We start from the raw sequence: 19,388 nt of genomic DNA on the forward strand, positions 1-19,388 counted from the left end.
GATATTTCGAATTCACTGTTCTTCCTTTTGGCTTATCGTCTGCTCCACTAATTTTCACAAAAGTGCTTAAACCTTTGGTCACACATTGGAGAGCTTCTGGTATTCTAATTGCTCTATACTTGGATGATGGTTTTATTGTCATTCCAAAGTTAACGAATAATACTGAAATTGATGCAACTGAAGCTAAGAAAATATCTAAACATGTGAGAGTTGATTTGCTAAGAGCGGGATTCATTTATAACATTGCCAAGAGCGTATGGGAGCCTTCAGAGTCAATCGAATGGTTAGGTATGCGTTGGGACACTAGAGAAGGAACACTTAGAGTACTTGACAGGCGCATAGATAAAATACAAAAAAACATTCGTGAAATTCAAGAAACGCACAACTTAACTGTTCGAAAACTACATTCCTTTGTTGGACAAATTATTTCACTTGGTCCAGTATGTGGCAATATTTCTAGGCTTATGACTAGGCATTGCCATGTTCAGATCGCTCAAGCCAACGACGAAGCTGATTCCATAACTTTAACTCACCAAACCAATTCTGAAGTTCAGTTCTGGTCCCGAAATGTTTCTATATTAAATGTTCGGCACGTATTTGCAAGTAGGAAAGTGAATAAGATTGTATGTTGTGATGCAAGTGCAACAGGGTCGGGTGCAATCGTTTGTAATGATGTACATACAGCCCACAAGCAATGGTCAAAAGTACAAGCAACCAAAAGTTCCACATGGAGAGAACTTAACACCATTCTCTTCGCTATTTCTTCCTTCTTACCTATTGTTTCGGGGTCCCAGTTAAAAGTTTATACAGATAGTCAACCTGCGGCAAGGATTGTTGAAGTGGGCAGTATGAATACAGAATTACAAGGAATCGCAAATGACATATTTCAGATTTGCATGCATCACAACATTAGAATTGAAGTTGAATGGATCCCTAGAAATAAAAACGAACAAGCAGATTTCGTAAGTAGATTGGTTGACACTGATGATTGGATGATATCAACACCATTTTTTCATATTCTAACAAAGCTGTGGGGTCCATTTTCCGTAGATTGTTTCGCCTGTCATTATAATACCAAACTTCCACGTTTCTTTTCGAGATTTTGGAACCCGGGCACTTCTGGAGTAGATGCCTTTGCCCAAAATTGGTCAGGAGAGAATTGTCTATTAGTACCCCCAGTAGTTTTGATTCCGAGTGTTTTACAGACACTCCTCAACTGTAAAGCTAAAGGTACTTTAGTTTTCCCAGTGGCCTTCTTCAGTGTTTTGGCCAATTATGTGGTTACACTACAAAATATGGATAAAGGGATTTGTTTCAGTCGAAGGGGAAAATGCTTTGGAACTTGGAAGGAACAAAAATTCATTACTCGGTTCCCAAAGATTTAAAGGTGTTATTTGTGCTGTTTTCATCGATTGCACTGCAACCTAACTGATTCCAAATCTTTAATCAATTATTAGGCCTACTTGTTCAATATATTTTATTTGTTTTTGCTTGCATAGTATACTCACAACCGTTTTGGACAGAATTTACAATCCAGCTGGACAGTATGAGAAGACAAATCTTCAATGAAGCTGTGTTGTCTAAGGCAGATGGCACAACTATTGCATATTTATACAAATGCAGGAAATGTTTTGCTTGGATTAAGGAAATGTGTACAGACAAAAAACTTCCAATTCAAGAGGAAGTAATAGCCGCATACTTTGTTCAATTAAAAAAAAAGCAAACTCGGATAGCGTTCTCACATCAGCTGCAGCAGCCATCAAATGGGTACATACTTTAGTTAATGCAAAAATCAACCCGGTAGACTCACCAATAGTTCCACAAATTTTAGTAATGCCAGACGTCAACTTCACAAACCATCAATTCAAAAAGAACCAATAACTCTAGAGCAAGTTAAACGTATAGTTGACCAATTAGGAGGAGCTGATAACACATTAATGGAACTAAGAACAGCCTGCTACGTTTCCTTAAAATTTGCCCTACTTTTCAGGCACGATGAAATGGTTCAGATAAAGGCTTCTCATATTGAAGAACTTCCGAATAATAAAGGATTTAGTATTTTCATACCCAGATCCAAGACGGACATTTTTAGAGAAGGGAATAAAGCTTATCTATCCGATACTCACACCTCATACTCCCCCGTTGCGATATTAAGGAATTTTATGTCCAGATCTAGTGTTACAATCGGCCAAGATGTACATCTATTCACAGCACTATCATACCATCCCAGTATTAAAATGTATAAACCTCATGTGAATAAGCCCCTAAGTTATACTAGATGTCGTGAATTATTTATCGATGCTCTTAAATTAATAGGAATTCAAAACCCGAAGATATACGGTTTGCATAGTCTGAGATCGGGGGGAGCCTCCCATTTAGCAAATAAAGGAGTAGGCGAAGAATTAATCATGCAACATGGTAGATGGAAGACAACAGTAGCAAAAAACAGATATGTGAAGAGACACTTTGATCAGAGACTGCTTGTGTCCTCAATACTTTCCAAAGAGTAATAGCAAAATTATATAATAATGGAGAATTTTGTTTATACGTGAGAAGTATTCTCCGAAAATTATCAAGTTGTAAATCAATTAATAATCACCATGTAAAGTTGTATCAATTTGTACACGTATAATGTTTTAAATTCTGGGAATATACACTTCCTTCGAATTGGATTTAAGTTAACACAATGTGTTTAGTATATAAAGCTTGAGTCGAGGCTCGATGGCTTGACACTGATACCTAAATATGATGAATGGTGTTTTAAATCTAAGTGTATGCATTAACGAAAATTTTTGTAGTTGACTGTAATCCATTGTAATAAGAAAATGTGGGAGGATACTGGGCGATGCTCGAAAAGGCTTTAGATGACTGAGAATCGGTGAGTCTTGATAGTGAGGAATGGCGATCATCCAAAATTGTATTTAAAACATAAATATAAATAATAGTAAATGTTACAGTTGACTGCACTCGCTATGTAGTAAGAAGATAAAAGAGGATACCGGGCGATGCCCGAAGGGCCGTAAGGGCAGAGACTCGATGAGTCTGGATTGAGTTATGATGGATATTTATAATTATTTTAACTAACATTAAAACCTTGTAACTAACTAATATTAATAATATGCTACTCCTTATTGATCAATTTAACACTCACCGTTGCGCTACGGCCCAATCCCATGCTATAATAAAATTATCTGAAACAAATTGTTTGTATTTTGTAGTGTGTTTTGTTTCTTGTCGTCCATAGAAAATGAAACTGCTTTTCATGCGTATGAGCGTAGCGAAGTAGTATGAAAATACTTTTTCTGAGCAACCAACCGAGCGAGGGCAAATTAAACAAGACTTCCCTGGTAGGTGAAGTTTGATTCAGATTTATGAAGTCATTGGGGGCACGAAAGGGATAACATGAGAATGCACCATGGACCATGTAGCTCCAGTCTGTAGGATCTCAATCAAACTACAACATTTAATTTGAGGATTCTATACAGTCACTCTTCAGTGATCGCATGAACTTTCCAGCAAAGGGTTAATTGAGAGAGTCAAACTTATTTTCAACTTTCTTCTTTTTCATTCATTGTCTTCTGAGGCTCAGCGCAGACCTCCCATTTAACTTGAGCTTCTTCTAGTTGTTTTCAATTCCAAGACAAGTTCTATGAGCAGGCAGCTGGGACCTCTATGAGATCTTCTATATCCCCAGTCCTAGCTGACATATAATCATGGAAGAGTTTGAGATGTCATCCCTACTCACTACCTAGCCTGTGACTTCTTTAAGTGGATGTCACCTTCATTGTGTGGCCTAACAGACCGGATTCTCTCCTCCACTATCTGCATTACCTCAACCAGCAACACCGCATAGCTCACCATGGAGCAGAGCAGTACAGCAAGATTGCTTTTTCTTGATGTCCTCATCACCAGGACACCAGCGGGCAAACTCCACCATAGCACCTACAGAAAACCTACCCACACCGACCAATACCTCAACCAACAATCCTTCCACCACTCGTTCAACATTACAACAAAGATGATCCTAAGACCACAATCAAGTGCAACAGGTACAACTCCAGACAAGTCAAGACCAGCAAGCCAGTCCCCAAAAGATCTTTATCAAGGTGCCACCATTCAAGTTTTAAAGCTAAGAAAATCCCTGCGAGTTTCGGGAGATTCTGTTACAGAAAATACATCACCTCCTATTCCTACAAAAGCAGAGTAGCACCATTAAACCGCCAGATAGGGAGGAACAGGACATGCAGTGTAGTGCCCAGAGAGAACATGTCTTTACTAATTGTCACTGAAACAAATAAAAAACAGGAGATGTTAAGATATACCAGTATGCTGTGCTTGAGGTGCTCTTAAGAGTTCAAGTCGGCAACACGTCTCCAGGTTTTTGAGTGCTGCTGAATGTAGGACTTGACTGCCCATGCAGCCGTGAGACTGTAGCACATATCGCTGGTAGCAGAATGTGATTTTTGAGGGATTTCCAGAATGCTGCCTGCATAATTTCTGGAATAGTCACTCCCTGAAAAAGAGCTAAAAACGTAGTCAGGCTCCTTGTTTGGTGAGCTCGGATTGGACCCTAGTTAGCCTTTGGCTTGAGGCTTGCAGAGAGGGTCTACCCATAGCCAGTGTAGAGGTAATGCTATCCTCATCTGTGGTGGTCAAGAGCAATTACAGTTTAGTGTCTTGCTCAAGGACACAAGTGTTACAACCGGGATTTGAACCCACACTCTGCTGAACAGAAACACCAGAGCTTGAGTTCGGTGCTCTTATCCGCTCGGCCACGACACCCGATATGTATGGGGTGTTATGAAACAATGGCTGCTATGGTTGAAACCATGGATGAGCGTTCTACAGCCTTGGTAAAATAGAAGGCTCAGGGGATCACCTTGGGTTTCATAGGGTTTGTTCAGACAGCGTACTATGTTTTACCTTAACCGGTTTAACTTTTAGGAGCAGCGGGGGGTGGTCGTAAAAATAAAAAAAACTGCGTTCAGACAGCACAAAGTTAAACCCGATCCGGTTTATCTTCGGTTTTAAGAGGTCAAAGCAGGCGTACTTCAATGCCCAGTTTTATTCATCAGAATTCGCACGCCAGTAACTGCTGCTGAGTGCCCTGGACGTTCATATCAGAATTCGCGCTCCGAGAACTGCTGCAGAGTGCCCAGAACGGGATCATCGGAAACACGTGATATATTTGGGGAAAATGGCTCAATTGAACGCGGAAAACAGTTTTACTGCAGGGAAGATATGAGCACTTAAAACAAACGAGAACACCACAGTAAAATATGAATTAGGCTGGTAACGACTGGCTGGCTGGTAGCGTATATCAATCACAGAAGTGTGGATGGGGTCTACGAACGAATACTTACCGGTAGAGTCAAATTACTAATTTGCATATTCCCTATGCCGCTGGGCAATAGTGCTAAGACTTTCACACACAATAGCGCCCTCCACTGTCCTACCCACAATGCCCCGCGACATGCCTGCCACGGAGTCGTCCTCTTTTCGATGAGCCCTACTAAATGTAAGCACCCAAGGACTGAGTATGTGGGGAAGGAGGGAGGGATACTCTACCGGTAAGTATTCGTTCGTAGACCCCATCGACACTTCTGTGATTGATATATGCTACCACTGTAGCATTGTCGGACCGCACCAGGACGGCCTGCCCCACTAACTGTGCCCGGAAGTGCTGGAGGGCATTTCGGACCGCCAGCATTTCCAGGACATTGAGGTGGGTCGAGTGGTGTTCCGGGCCCCACACACCCGCTATCTGGCGGGGGTCGAGGGTCGCCCCCCAACCGTACAGAGACGCGTCGGTGACGACGGTAGCTGACGGTCGGGGCGGGCGGAACACTCGACCACGTGTGAGGTTGGCGTCCTCCACCCACCGTTGAAGGTGGGGGGTCAGCCAAGGCGTGGTAGGCACCGGGAGGTTGACTGAATGACAGCTGGGCCGGAAATAGGAGAGGAGATGGAGCTGGATAGGCCTCATCCTCAGCCTGCAGAAATCTACTAGGTCTACCATGCTGGCCATGAGACCTAGTAGTTTGAGCCAGGCTACCGCCGGCGCCACAGTAGCCAAACGGAAAAGGGCTACGCACCTACTTAGGTTCTGTACCCGTTCCGCCGAAGGTCGAGAGCCGCACCCAGAAAGGTGGGCACCTGAGAGGGGATTGGGTGCGATGTTTACCAGGAACCCCAGGTGGGACGTCAGGCGCCAAGTAACCGTCAGTGCCGCGTCCGTTGCCTCCCGCAATCAGCCCATGGTTAGCCAATCGTCGAGGTATTGGAAAATTGGTTGGGGGGGGGGGGTTGGGGGGGGTCCTCGTGAACTCGAGTGCGTAGCCGCACTCGGTCGTCTCGAGGACCCACCTGTCAGACGTGATCTGAGCCCAAGACCCCAAAAGTACTGAAGGCGGGCTCCCACGGGTCCGTCGGCGGGAGGTCGCCTGGAGACAGGGAAGTCACTTCCGCCACGCCCCAGGATACCGGGGGATGGACGCACGAAAACCATGGCCCGATTGGGCCCGCTGCTGGCCTTGGGCCGGCGTGCGTGCGTTCGTGGGTCCTTGGTTCCCACGAAAACCACCACGGGTGGGTCTCTGTGGGCGCCTACGTGGAATCACAAAGGTACGGATGTACGGAGGTCTGTGGCTTCTTTAAGTTGATTTTATCTGTGGCCTTGAGGCGCCTGGCCTCGGCCTCCATAGACTCCTGGAATTGCACTGCAAACAGGTCTCGTCCCGTTAGGGGGAGCGCATCAAGTCGCTTGCGAGCCCTGACGGACGGGAGGAACAAAGCGTCTAGGACGTTTGCCCTACGGGCAGATGTCGCTAGGGTGGATACTCTCGTAAATTGATCTAGGACAGTGCGCAGCCCATTATCCAGGCAATGGAGGGCCGCCACCACCATGTCCGCTGGGATCGCGTGAGGTACTCGGACAAGAGAAGCTAAAAGGACGATGTGCGCATGCCGAAACGAGACGCTGAGTCCATCTTCCTGACTACTTCCTCCATCTTCCCCCACGCTTTGTCGGCGAAGGGAAGTTAGGAGGAGGTTGACCCCCTGTCTGCGGTCAGCTTGTCTGCCGCGGAGTTCGGCAGGACCGGGGTCGAAAAATATTTATCGAAATCCCGGGGGGGAAATCGGCAGTATATAATTCCGCCTGCTTGGGGTAGGTCGTCCAAGAGGGTGCCGACATAATGCCCTCGAAGCGGTCAGCGCATACATGGTCGAGTGGCATAGCCGGGAAAATATTCCCACTCCTCGGAGCGGGGCCAGTCCTCCTCTTAAAAGACCGCCGTTCAGAGGGGGCGTCCCCCGCCTCCTCGGCGGGAAGATCCAACACTCGGGCCATGTCCCTTTGGACAAGGCGCAATTCAGTTTCGACAATTGAGAGCCGTTGAACCGCCGTGGCCAACTTGTCCTCTTCCGGGGACGAGTCACCGGACACGGGGGGGGGTCAGACACACTTAGTGATTGTTCACCCAAAGGTAGGGCTGTGCCTAACAAATCATGGTGCTCTGCATCCCGATCGGATACAAAGGACCCCGAAGGGTGTATGCTAATCCCCGTCTGGGATTGTGAACGGCACCCGTGCTTGACCGCACATCACCCTGATCCACCGCACCCCATGCAACCTCCTGTGCGGTGACCGTGGGACGGTGGCTGGGAGGGTAGGCCGGTGCCCGGCTGACCCTGCACGGTACGCCGCCCCGATCCTGGCGCACCCAGCCATGACCGGACTGGTCGGCCTGGATGTACGGCCCTGAAAACTGGGAAAACTCCTGGACCTCGCGCCGACCGGATATTGAGGCCGCTAAGGTCTGGAAAGCCGTAAGGAATTCGTCTTGGGATAGCGGTTCGCTACCCGAAGGCGTTTCCTATGGGCGTCAGGCAAGGAGTCGTCAGACGACCGCAGACGACGGTCCTTTTTGGTCTTCTGCCTCTTGTTCGGTACCCGCTCACGGGACAAATTCGAGGCCCTCTCCGAGGAAACCTGAGTGACAGGGATGCCCGAACAACGGGTGAAACCCGAAGACGAGGGCGGGCCCTGTGAGTGGGGTATCCCGGGGGAGTCCCAGGTACCCGACTCAGCACCCATAATCCTTCTCCCCATGGCCAGCGCCCCACAGCCTATGGCGCGGGCTGGTGCCTTGTGGGTTGGAAAACCTTGCAAAAGGCCGTCACCAACCGTCGTGGGGGAATCCATGTGGTCGGTGCGGGCCAGGTATTCTGAGCCATGCGGAGGGGGGATGCCCTCCGGCTTCAGAGACCCCGAGGCGATGCTGGGAGAGGGTGGGTGCGCTCCGGAACGGAGCCACCTTTTGCCCAGCCTCTCTTGGTCGCTGCCCCGGCACTGGTTTTCTTGGCCTTGCCGGGGCGTTTGACCTTCGACTGGGTCAACCCACGCACACTGACCGAGGAGGGGGAGCGGGAAGCAACCCCTCTTTGATCGTTGGGTACCCCGGCCGACGCAGCCGTGTGAGTGAGTCCCCGTAGGCTCGGCGCAAACCCGTGGCCGTGCTGAATATCGGGTACCGGTTCGGTGGCCAAGTCAGACGGGCCTTGTCCAGCACCCTCGCGTCAGCCCGTAAATGAGGCCGAGAGGGTGTGAAACACCTCTAAAAGTTCCTCCCTTGAAATCGGGTCCCCACCCTTGTGGCGTTTGCCATGGTGGGACCGACTGGAGGTTGAGCAGCTCAAGCTTGGGCTGCGAGGGCGGGTCTTCTTGCCCTTCTTTGGAGGGGGCCCTGAGTGGGCTCCGATGTAAGATCGGGGCGGGAATGCCTGAACAGCGGGTGAACCCGGAAGTCGAGGCCAATCCCTCGGAACGTAACGTTCCGACAGGGCCCCAAAGGGGCTGTTCCCCATTGCCAATCTCCCCGGCGGCCGACAGCGCCCCGAGCCCAATAGCATAGGCGGGGGCTGGCTGGTCGGTCCGGCCTTACAAAAGGCCATCCCTGGGCACCGCGGTACTTGCGTGTGCACTATGGGGGGCCGGATGCACTGAGCTGTGCATACCCTGTACTCAGCCCTGGGCGCACCGAGCCGTGTGCCCCGCTGGCTTGCCTGGGATTGATGGGGCGGGCTCCGCAGTGGAGTCCCGTTTTCCCAATCGTGCCTTCTTGGGTGTTGCACCGGTACTTGGCGATTTTTTTGCCTTACCGGGGCTTCCCCTTCTGTCGGGTGGATCCAGGCAGGGACAGTAATAGCCTTTAGTCAAGGCGCATGCGGCACACCGGATGGCCACAAAGTCCCAAAAATGTAAAGCATGAAAAAAGATTATCACTGCGAGCGGCAAAGCCGCGAAGCACCTTTACCAACTCGTTTTGGGGCCTTAAGTTTTTCTTTACATTTGCCAACGATTTTGGTGGGAGAAAATGTAATGCATAATGCATTAGCGTGGTGAGTTGCTGGCCAATAAGAAGCCACAATTACTTGCATGACGTCACAAGAACGTTCGATGCAAATTCGTTACATTTTCTCCCACCAAAATCGTTGACAAATGTAAAGAAAAACAAAAGGCCCCCAAAACGAGTTGGTAAAGGCGCTTCGCGGCTTCGCCGCTCGTGGTGATAGTCTTTTTTCGTGCATTACATTTTTGGGGCTAAGCGTGCTATCCGGTGTGCCGCGTGCGCCTTGACTAAAGGCTAGGACGGTGAGACCGTAAGGTTCGTAAGGACCGTAAGCACCAAGGCACTACTAAATCTTACCGATTTATACGAACAAAAAATTTTCAAGTCCGTTGCTCTGCCTGCTAAGAGGAAAAGAGGACGCCGAGGTGGTGCGCATGCCACAGGTGGTCGGGGATAGGACACTTGAGGGCGCTATTGTATGTAAAACTCTTAGCTATTTGCCTGCCGGCATAGGGAACAATGCAATTGTAGTAGTCACTCTACAGGTAAGTAGAGTGAAGTAAACCAATGTAGATCACTGACCACACACATTTGCAACAAAATAGAAGCCGGATCATCTTGAAAAAGGTGCTTGTCTTTTTAGGCGAGTTAGGGGTCAAAGACGCGGAAACTGCATAATATGTAGTCGCTAAAATGCATTACATCGGCAAGGTATTTTGTCAGAATTTCAGTATTTTACTTTCTGCTTAATTGTAAAAATTTATCAAGAATGTAGTATGTTGTTATATCAAGCAGCCACATCAAGGAAATTTCATAGATTGTCGAGGAAGACATTCAATTCCCATCAAAAGTGAAAAGGAAAACGATTTTCTCATACCTTTGCGCACAAAACAAGGCACAAAGACAATCCAGCAGTGGCGCGCAGCGCTCGGCGGCGCCAAGCACTTGCGCGCCTGGATCGGTCTATACCTTCCGCCAAGGTGGTAGTTCAAAACCAGGACAGTTCTTTTGAGACCTGAGAAGTCTCCCAAACAATCAGATAAATCTACTCCGCGATAGTAGAATAGCAAGACAGTTCTCTAAAGAACAAACTCTACCTGGCAAGCAGATACACACATGGTGTTACTGAAAAACAAATTTTCCCCAAATCTGTAGGGATTTCCTAGAAAATACTTACCTCCAATACCTACATATGCATTTATAATGTGCATGTGCAAGCAATCCGCTGACACAAAACAAAGGCTATGACGCCACCCACACACACTGCACCCCTCAGTAGCCCATACAATTCCTCCTTCTAGATTCACTTTCTGGTTTATTTTTAGGATACTGATCTGATACTTGATAGAATAGGAATCCCTAGTAGTGTGGTTGGTTCTACGAGCGAATACTTACCTGTAGAGCAGTGTTGTAGCTAGGACATTTTTAGTGGTGGGCGCAGCTGAAATTAAACTTGGTCGGAGATTGCGAGCAGTTCGCACGTACTTTGTTATAAGGATTGTTTTCAGGGCTAAATATTAACATTCCAATCGTGCCAAATGCACATTATGTAAGATTCAAGAATCACAATTTTAAAGTATAATGACAATTATTATTACAAAAATGTGTTAATACAAAATAATTGTGATGCATTTGTTGTGAATAGACTGTTTGTGAAATAGTTTCTGCTGTTAGCTTGTTGTAGTAGTATCCCACCGCGATGAAGCATGAACTTGAACTTTGAAGGTGGAGTAACTGTCTCGATAGTCTCAGGTACAGTTTCATTCTCAGCACTAACTGAAGCTGTGTGAGATACTGTTATATCGTCTTCCAATCTTTTCTGTTTTCCAAAAAAGTCGTCCAGCTTACGTTGCGAGGCCATCTTAAAATTTACACAGATCTCATTCAAGTTAAAAACCCAGCGCGCTGTCACACGTGTGGACGAAGCGAACGTGTTTACATGCCTATATGTGCATCCGGGATACGCGAACTCGTACACTAGACTTTACACACCCCTTGTACTGTTGTGTGGCGATACTGTTTGTGTGTACATGGAATGCATGAAATCCCCTAGAAAACCTCACGACTAGACTTGTAGTGCACTCTAGGGTCTACCACATCCGCTGGTGTACACCACATGTACATACATACATCGTGTACATGTGCACGGTACCAGCACTACTCAGACTGTATAGACGGTACGCCTTCTGCACTGTACTATAGTTCGTTCAATAAAAACATCAGGGCACATTTCAAAACTTGGCAAGAGACAAGTTACGTGGGAAACACGCTTGAGGTTTTTATTGCTCGAAATTCTGGCTAAAAAAATTACAAACTGCATTTAAAATGACAAAAACACGAAAAAACATGACATTTTAGTCTTGCAATGTGATCAATATCAGCAGAACTTTAAATTTTTTATTAATTTTGGGGGAAATTTTGTGGTGGGCGGCAGTCTATTTTTCAGCTGAAGTGCCAGGCGGAAATTGTCAGTGCTGGGCGGGCTCGCCCACCGCCGCCCACCGTGGCTACAAGGCTGCTGTAGAGCAAATACTACAATTGCACTGTTCCCTATATGCCGTTTTACACACAATATGAGTTTTACACACAATAGCTTCCTCAAGAGTCCTATCCCAGATAACCTTAGACATGCGCACCACGTCGGGGTCCTATTTTTCGTCAAGCGTTACACGCCTAAGTACTCAAGAATCCACTTGTATGGTGGGGAAGTAGAAGGGTGCTATACAGGTAAGTATTCGCTCATAGACCTACCCACACTACTGTGGGATGGGGGTCTACTTACCTGTAGAGCGAATACTAAAATTGCACAGACTCGCACCGAGTAGGCGGTGGGTATACGGGATTGTATGTCAAGATGGGCGTAGGACACGGGGCGCGCCTAAGAAACCCCAAAAGGCCCATGGTCCACCCGCAATCAAGCGAGAACCAGAGGGCCTGGAGGCAGACTACACAACAGAAGACCGCACTATAATTAACAGGTCAGCCCAGACGCTTGGTGCAGCACGTGGCCCTGGGGCCCAAGAAGAGGGCGCAAACACAGGGGGGTATCGCCAATATGGGATAAAAACAAACACCTCATTAAGTTTCAAATGCACATAAAAATATATATCAGAGGAAAGTGGACTCACCAGTTAGCATTTCTGCGAAACTTGGCTGGCCGTCTTCAGCACTTTTCTTCCAGCTCTGCCATCTGCCTGGCGGATGTCCTTCAGGTAGAATGCATTCGGAGAATGTATTAGGGCACTTCCAGCAGGCCACCTTGGTAATGTTCGCTAAAGGTACACCTTTAAAAAATGCCAAAGAGGTGGCTACCTCCCTGACGTCATGTGCCCGAATGGGGCCCTCAGTTGCCGACCTGCCAAGGATTAGTTTACAGGACCAGTTTGGGTACTGGGGGATGGGTAACGAACATCCCACGGGGAACCACGGTTGGCGGGGCCAAAACAAGGCTATGAGGAGGACCCGGCAGTCCTCCTGCTCAATCTTGGTCAGCGACCGAGAGACGAGTGAGATGGGTGGGAACGCATAGGCATCCCACTGCACCGATAAAGCGCTGATCTTCCACGCGTTGGGGTCTGGGCCCCTTGCGCAGTAGGTTGGCAGTTGGTTGTTTGCATGGGAGGCTAACAAGTCCACGTGTGGTCGGTTGATCAGGTGAGTTGATCTTGTGGGAGCAGTGACCACTCTGTCGGGGCAATCTAGCCTCTTGACAGAGCGTCAGCTGTGATGTTCTCTATGCCCGGGATGTGGACTGCTGACAATGCTGTCCCCCGCTGTATGCACTGGATGAGATCCCAAGCCAGTGCACACAGGCGTCCTGACCGAGTGTCCCCCTGGTGGTTGATGTAAGCCGCCACTGTGGCTTTGTCGCACCTCACCAGGACTGCACGGCTCCTGGCATCCGACTGGAAATGTTGCAGTACTTTGGAGACTGCTAACATTTCCAGGACGTTGATGTGGGACTATAGGTGTTCGGAAAAAAGGACACAGGGTAGCCCAAAAGACGGAGGAGAGCAGCTCTAGTTGTCTCTCTGTGGTAGGAAGAGGAGGAGGCTTCTACAGGAGCAGGGAAAACTGTAAAATTTTACCCAGTAGTCACTGGATGTCGGTGAAAAACAACGTAGACAGCCAGTATTCTCAGGCGGTATCCTGTCCAAGTACTGAATGGGCCCGATGTTGTTTAACTTTGTTGAACGGACGAGAACCAGTGTGTTAAATGTAGTATGGTAGTGTGTTAAATGTAGTAAGGCCGGTGTGTAACTGTTCTGCGGGAGTTAGGTGGAGAGCCGGACTGGCTGTGTGATCAATATTTTCCCTCAGGAGGCCGACGTAGCATCATGTAACGAACAAGGCGAGCGCTTGAATGAATAAAGAAAAAGGGGGCCACCAAGGCCCCGATCGCCATGAATTTACATCTCCAAAGTGAAGAAACAGTTAAGGATGAAGGAAGGCGGACGAGAAGTAACGGTGGCCCGTAGGCGCCTGGCGATGTACGTGATCTTCCAGCCAAGCTAGCCCAGAGAGAAGGTTGTTCCGTTTCTCTCCGAGGGGAAAAGGGGGGGGGGGGGCCTGAAGTGTAGTTGGAGGAAAAACCATGATTTTTTCTAAATGCCAAATGTGTTTACATGATGAGCCTGTGCAACGTATAATGAATAATTTCACAAGGAGGAGGGTTGTACTTTCCCGCTCAAGTGTAGGAGTTGACATGGTTTGATCCATGAAGAAACATTTTTTCCTTTGAACCAACGTCCAGTAAAAACAGATTCCACAAGGGTTATCCAAGTCCAAGGGTGACGGTGAACTGTCACAAAAATGGCAAGAGTATCTGTGGTTCATTGTCGTAAAAAGGATTTGGGTTTAGCCATATCGTGTCGGAAATATGATCTTAACGCTTGCAATGTGTATTGCTAGGGAGCTAACCTAAAAATACCTCTATACCTAGCGCGCGCTAAATTAGAAGGAGTAATTGTATGGGCCACTGGCCACTGAGGGGTGTAGTGTGTGTGGGTGACGTCATAGCCTTTGTTTTGAGTGCAAATTTAGAAGCATGCATGTAGGTATCGGAGGTGATGTATTTTCTGTAATAGAAATATATATATTGATATCTCAACATGCAATGCTTCAAATCAATAATTCATTACCTACCTGTATGATTTAGGGAGTTGCGTTTGTATCACATCTGCTCCTTCAAAGTTTCCCACTGTCAACTTGGCTGTGCTAAATCGGGTGTACAATTCTCTTACATCAGCTGCGAAAAAAAAAAACAACCATCAAATAAGATACATATTCTTTGTTTCATTTGGCAGATTGCTGGGGGTCATCTTCACATGCCCTCCTTCGGTGCCTTTATATATCGCTAGTTCTGCCTATCTTACAGTATGGATTACCAGCCTGGTACCCATACACTGCCACATTATCAGCAAAGTTAGAAGGGGTACAATGTAGGGCAAGCAGAATGTGTTTGAAGCAACGCCGAGGTGACATAAAGTTTAAAGTCACTCAACTGGATGAGCATTCCTTACAGCAGACAGCAGCCCATCCCCCCCCCCCCCACAGAAGTGTGGATGGGGTCTACGAACGAATACTTCCGGTAGAGTTGAACTACTAATTTGCATATTCCCTATGCCGCGAGGCAAAAATGCTAAGACTTTCACACACAATAGCGCCCTCCACTGTCCTCCCCACAACGCCCCGCGACATGCCTGCCACGGAGTCGTCCTCTTTTCGATGAGCCCTACTAAATGTAAGCACCCAAGGACTGAGTATGTGGGGAAGGAGGGAGGGATACTCTACCGGTAAGTATTCGTCCGTAGACCCCATCCACACTTCTGTGGGGGTGGGGGGGGGGAGTCTACTTCACTCTACTTACCGGTAGAGTCGAATTACTAATTTGCATAGACTCGCACCGAGGACAGGCGGTGGGTATACGCGGTGCTACTGCATGTCTTAAGTGGGGGCGTAGGACCCCGGCGCGCTCAGAAAATTCATAGAACGCTTCGCGGCCGCTAGGCCCGATAGTGGTCCATTCCAAAACCGACAGGGGGTGTCGTCCCACGGATGAACAAAACATTATAAGTATTGTTAGCACTGTAAACTCACCTAAACAGGTGGAGCTTGTTCTGGCTTCGCAGCTTGGCTGTCCGCCTGTAACACCGCTCTACCCGCTCTCCCATCCACCTGTAGAACGTCCTTCAGGTAGCAGTCAGAGAATGTGGACGGGCTCTTCCAGGAGGCCGCCCTTGTTATGTCACTCATGGAGACCCCTTTAAAGAAAGCCCATGAGGCCGACACTCCCCGTACCTCGTGGGCATGAACCGGACCATCGATCGCTGGCCATCCGCCTGGCACCGATGGCTGTAACTATCCAACGCGCGATTGTATCGCGGGATGCTGGTCGGAATGGTGGAACTGTGGACACGAACAATTCGGATTGACTTTGTGCGATCGATGTACCACTTTAACGCCTGTACCGGGCACCAAAGTTTGTCGGCCGCAACCGCCGAAAGGCTTTAAGGTCGGGACAAAAATGTCTGGGGGTTCGAAAGAACCGGATTGGTTCTTGGCCAGAAACCCCGCCGTAGGAATCAGGCGGACTCCTCCGGGTTCCCACCGGATGTGCCCTGCCGCCACTGTAAGGGAGTGGAGTTCACTACGTCGGCGAGACGTAGCAACCGCCACCAAAAAGGCCACTTTGACCGTTAAAGTGCAGCAATGTGGCTCCACTCAGCGGTTCAAAAGGGTGTTTGGTTAGTGCCGACAGTACACTAAAGAGGTCCCACAATGGCACCAGTTTGCGCACAGGGGGACGGGTGACAAAAATCCCCTTAGTCAGCTGCCTGATCGCCCGGTTATCCGAAACCGTCGACAAATCCCCCGTGGACCGCTGCAGTGGCAGATCGGTAATTTTTTACCGTGGCCGTCGCCAGTCCGCTTTCAAAAAGATATAGGAGGAAATCCCCGACTTCCTCTGCAGAAGTATCGGCGGGATGAATAGCTCGCCGCCTACACCATTTAAAGAAATTGCGTAGTCGGCAGTCATAAACTCTTCGGGTTGAGGCCCTCCGGGACTGGGCGGCAACTTCCGCAGCCCGTCTCGAAAGGCCTGCTGCTCTGAGGGATCTCGTGATAGCACCCAGCACGTCAGGTGCAGGTCCGCCATGCCCCGGGATCGGGACCCCTGGCGCAGTAGATCAGCAGTTGATTGTTCGTCAGAGAGGCGAACAGATCCACATGAGGTCGGTCGATTAGCAGGAAGAGCGACTGGGCCACACAGGGGCGGAGGGACCACTCTGTCGGGACGATCCAGCCCCGGGAAAGAGCGTCGGCCGTGACATTCTCCTTCCCCGGGATGTACACCGCCGACAGGGCGATCCCCTGCTGTATGCACCAGTGGATTAGGTCCCAGGTTAGTGCACACAGCCGAGCCGACTGATATACACTACCACAGTAGCGTTGTCGGAGCGCACCAGGACGGCCTGCCCACGAACTGTGCCCGGATGTGCTGGAGGGCATTTCGGACCGCCAGCATTTCCAGGACGTTGATGTGGGTCGAGTGGTGTTCCGGGCCCCACACCCCTATCTGGCGGGGGTCGAGGGTCGCCCCCCAACCGTACAGAGACGCGTCGTTGACGACGGTCGCTGTCGGTCGGGGCGGGCGGAACACTTGACCACGTGTGAGGTTGGCGTCCTCCACCCACCATTGAAGGTGGGGGGTCAGCCAAGGCGTGGTAGGCACCGGGAGGTTGACCGAATGACGGCTGGGCCGGAAGTAGGAGAGGAGATGGAGCTGGATAGGCCTCATCCTCAGCCTGCAGAAATCAACTAGGTCTACCATGCTGGCCATGAGACCTAGTAATTTGAGCCAGGCTACCGCCGGCGCCTCCGTTGCCTCCCGTGATCGGCCCACAATTAGCCAATCATCGAGGTATTGGAAAATCAGCAGTCCTCGACTCCGAAGTGCTGCCCCAATCGCCCGTACCACGCGGGTGAAAACCGAGGAGAGGTTGACAGCCCAAAGGGGAGCACCACAAATTCGTATAGCGTTCCGTTGTAGAGGAAGCTCAGAAATTTGCGGTGTTCGGCCCTGATGGGAACGTGGAGGTAAGCGTCCGGAAGGTCTAAGTTCGCCCCCCACGCAGGTGTTTCGATTGATTCGAGGATTGCCCGCAGCGTTTCCATACGGAAGCGCTTTTGGCGAATAAATCGGTTTAGGGGCTTTAAATTCAAGATCGGCCGCCAAGTGTCCGCCTCCTTCTTGGGAACTAAGAAGAAAGTGGACATGAACCCCGTCCATGTCCCCTGGTCGGGGACAACGCGTATTGCCCGTTTGAGGAGAAGGGAACTGATCTCCCCTTCGAGGGCACGGCGCTTGAGAGGGTCGGACGGGGTGGGAGACAGGGAAGTCAGTTCCGCCACGCCCCGGGATACCGAGGGGCGGACGCACGAAAACCACGGCCCGACTGGGCCCGCTGTTGGCCTTGGGCCGGCGTGCGTGCGTTCGTCGGTCCTTGATTCCCACGAAAACCACCACGGGCGGGTCTCTGTGGGCGCCTACGTGGAATCAAAAAGGAGGCTTGCTTGCCTTTTCTTGGCGCCGATACGGAGGTCTGTGGCTTCTTTAAGTTGATTTTATCTGTGGCCTTGAGGCGCCTGGCCTCGGCCTCCATAAACTCCTGGAATTGCCCTGCAAACAGGTCTCGTCCTGTTAGGGGGAGCGCATCAAGTCATTTGCGAGCCCCGACGGACGGGAGGAACAGAGCGTCTAGGATGTTTGCCCTACGGGCAGATGTTGCTAGGGTGGATACTCTCGTAAATTGATCTACGACAGTGCGCAGCCCATTATCCAGGCAATGGAGGGCCGCCACCATCATGTCCGCTGGGATCGCCGAGTCCTCATCGCCGGCAAGCGTGTGGTACTCGGACAAGAGAAGCAAAAAGGACGATGTGCGCATGCCAAAGCGAGACGCTGAGTCCATCTTCCTGACTACTTCCTCCATCTTCCCCCGCGCTTTGTCGGCGAAGGGAAGTTTGGAGGAGGTTGACCCCCTATCTGCGGTCAGCTTGTCTGCCGCGGAGTCCCGCAGGACCGGGGTCGAAAAATATTTATCAAAATCCCTGGGGGGGAAATCGGTAATATAAATCCGCCCGCTTGGGGTAGGCCGTCCAAGAGGATGCCGACATAATGCCCTCGATGCAGTCAGCGCATACACAGTCGAGTGGCATAACCGGGAAAATATTCCCACTCCTCGGAGCGGGGCCAGTCCTCCTCTTAATGTGCGGGCCGGGTATTCTGAGCCGTGCGGAGGGGGGATGCCCTCCGGCTTCAGAGACCCGAGGCGGTGCTGGGAGAGTGGGCGGTGCCCTCCGGAACGGAGCCACCTTTTGCCCTGCCTCTCTTGGTCGCTGCCCCGTCACCGGTTTTCTTGGCCTTGCCGGGGCGATTGACCTTCGACTGGGTCGACCCACGCACACTGACCGAGGAGGGGGAGCGGGAAGCAACCCCTCTTTGATCGGTGGGTACCCCGGCCGACGCAGCCGACAGAGGCTGCGTAGGCCGGCTGGAGGACTGCAAGCCGGGCGACGGAGTGTCGCCGGCGCAATCTTTTCTAGTCTTATAAGCACTCTCAGCGAGGATAAGGCGTTTTAACATAGACAACGCGTAATGGTGAACTGTGGAACAGATTTATACACAACCTCACCCACTCGCGGCTAAGAGAAAAGAGGACGACTCCGTGGCAGGCATGTCGCGGGGCGTTATGGGTAGGAGGGTGGAGGGCGCTATTGTGTGTGAAAGTCTTAGCATTTTTGCCTTGCGGCATAGGGAATATGCAAATTAGTAATTCGACTCTACCGGTAAGTAGAGTGAAGTAGACTCATTGTTTTCACCATTAAGTCTTTGTTTGGACTAATTGACTGCAATGCCATAAAGTGTAACACTAAAATCAACTACCGCCATTTAGACTTGACCACACCTCACCATCACTATGCCAGAACTCAAGCTCTTAAACACATGCCAATTCATTCATTCCCTCAGTT

The 19,388-nt window shown here is 49.7% G+C and overlaps 1 long non-coding RNA gene across 1 annotated transcript in view; it reads right to left on the reverse strand.

The window, feature by feature from the left end:
• Positions 1 to 14,606, reverse strand: part of LOC117294504 — a 59,113-nt gene extending 44,507 nt beyond the window's left edge. The window contains exon 1 of the long non-coding RNA XR_004519542.1: positions 14,499 to 14,606. This is a non-coding gene — a long non-coding RNA (uncharacterized LOC117294504). The remainder of the gene's footprint in view (positions 1 to 14,498) is intronic.
• Between the last annotated feature and the right edge of the window lie 4,782 nt (positions 14,607 to 19,388).

The sequence above is a fragment of the Asterias rubens genome, chromosome 9 (assembly GCF_902459465.1).
Source record: "Asterias rubens chromosome 9, eAstRub1.3, whole genome shotgun sequence".
Lineage (NCBI taxonomy): Eukaryota > Metazoa > Echinodermata > Asteroidea > Forcipulatida > Asteriidae > Asterias > Asterias rubens.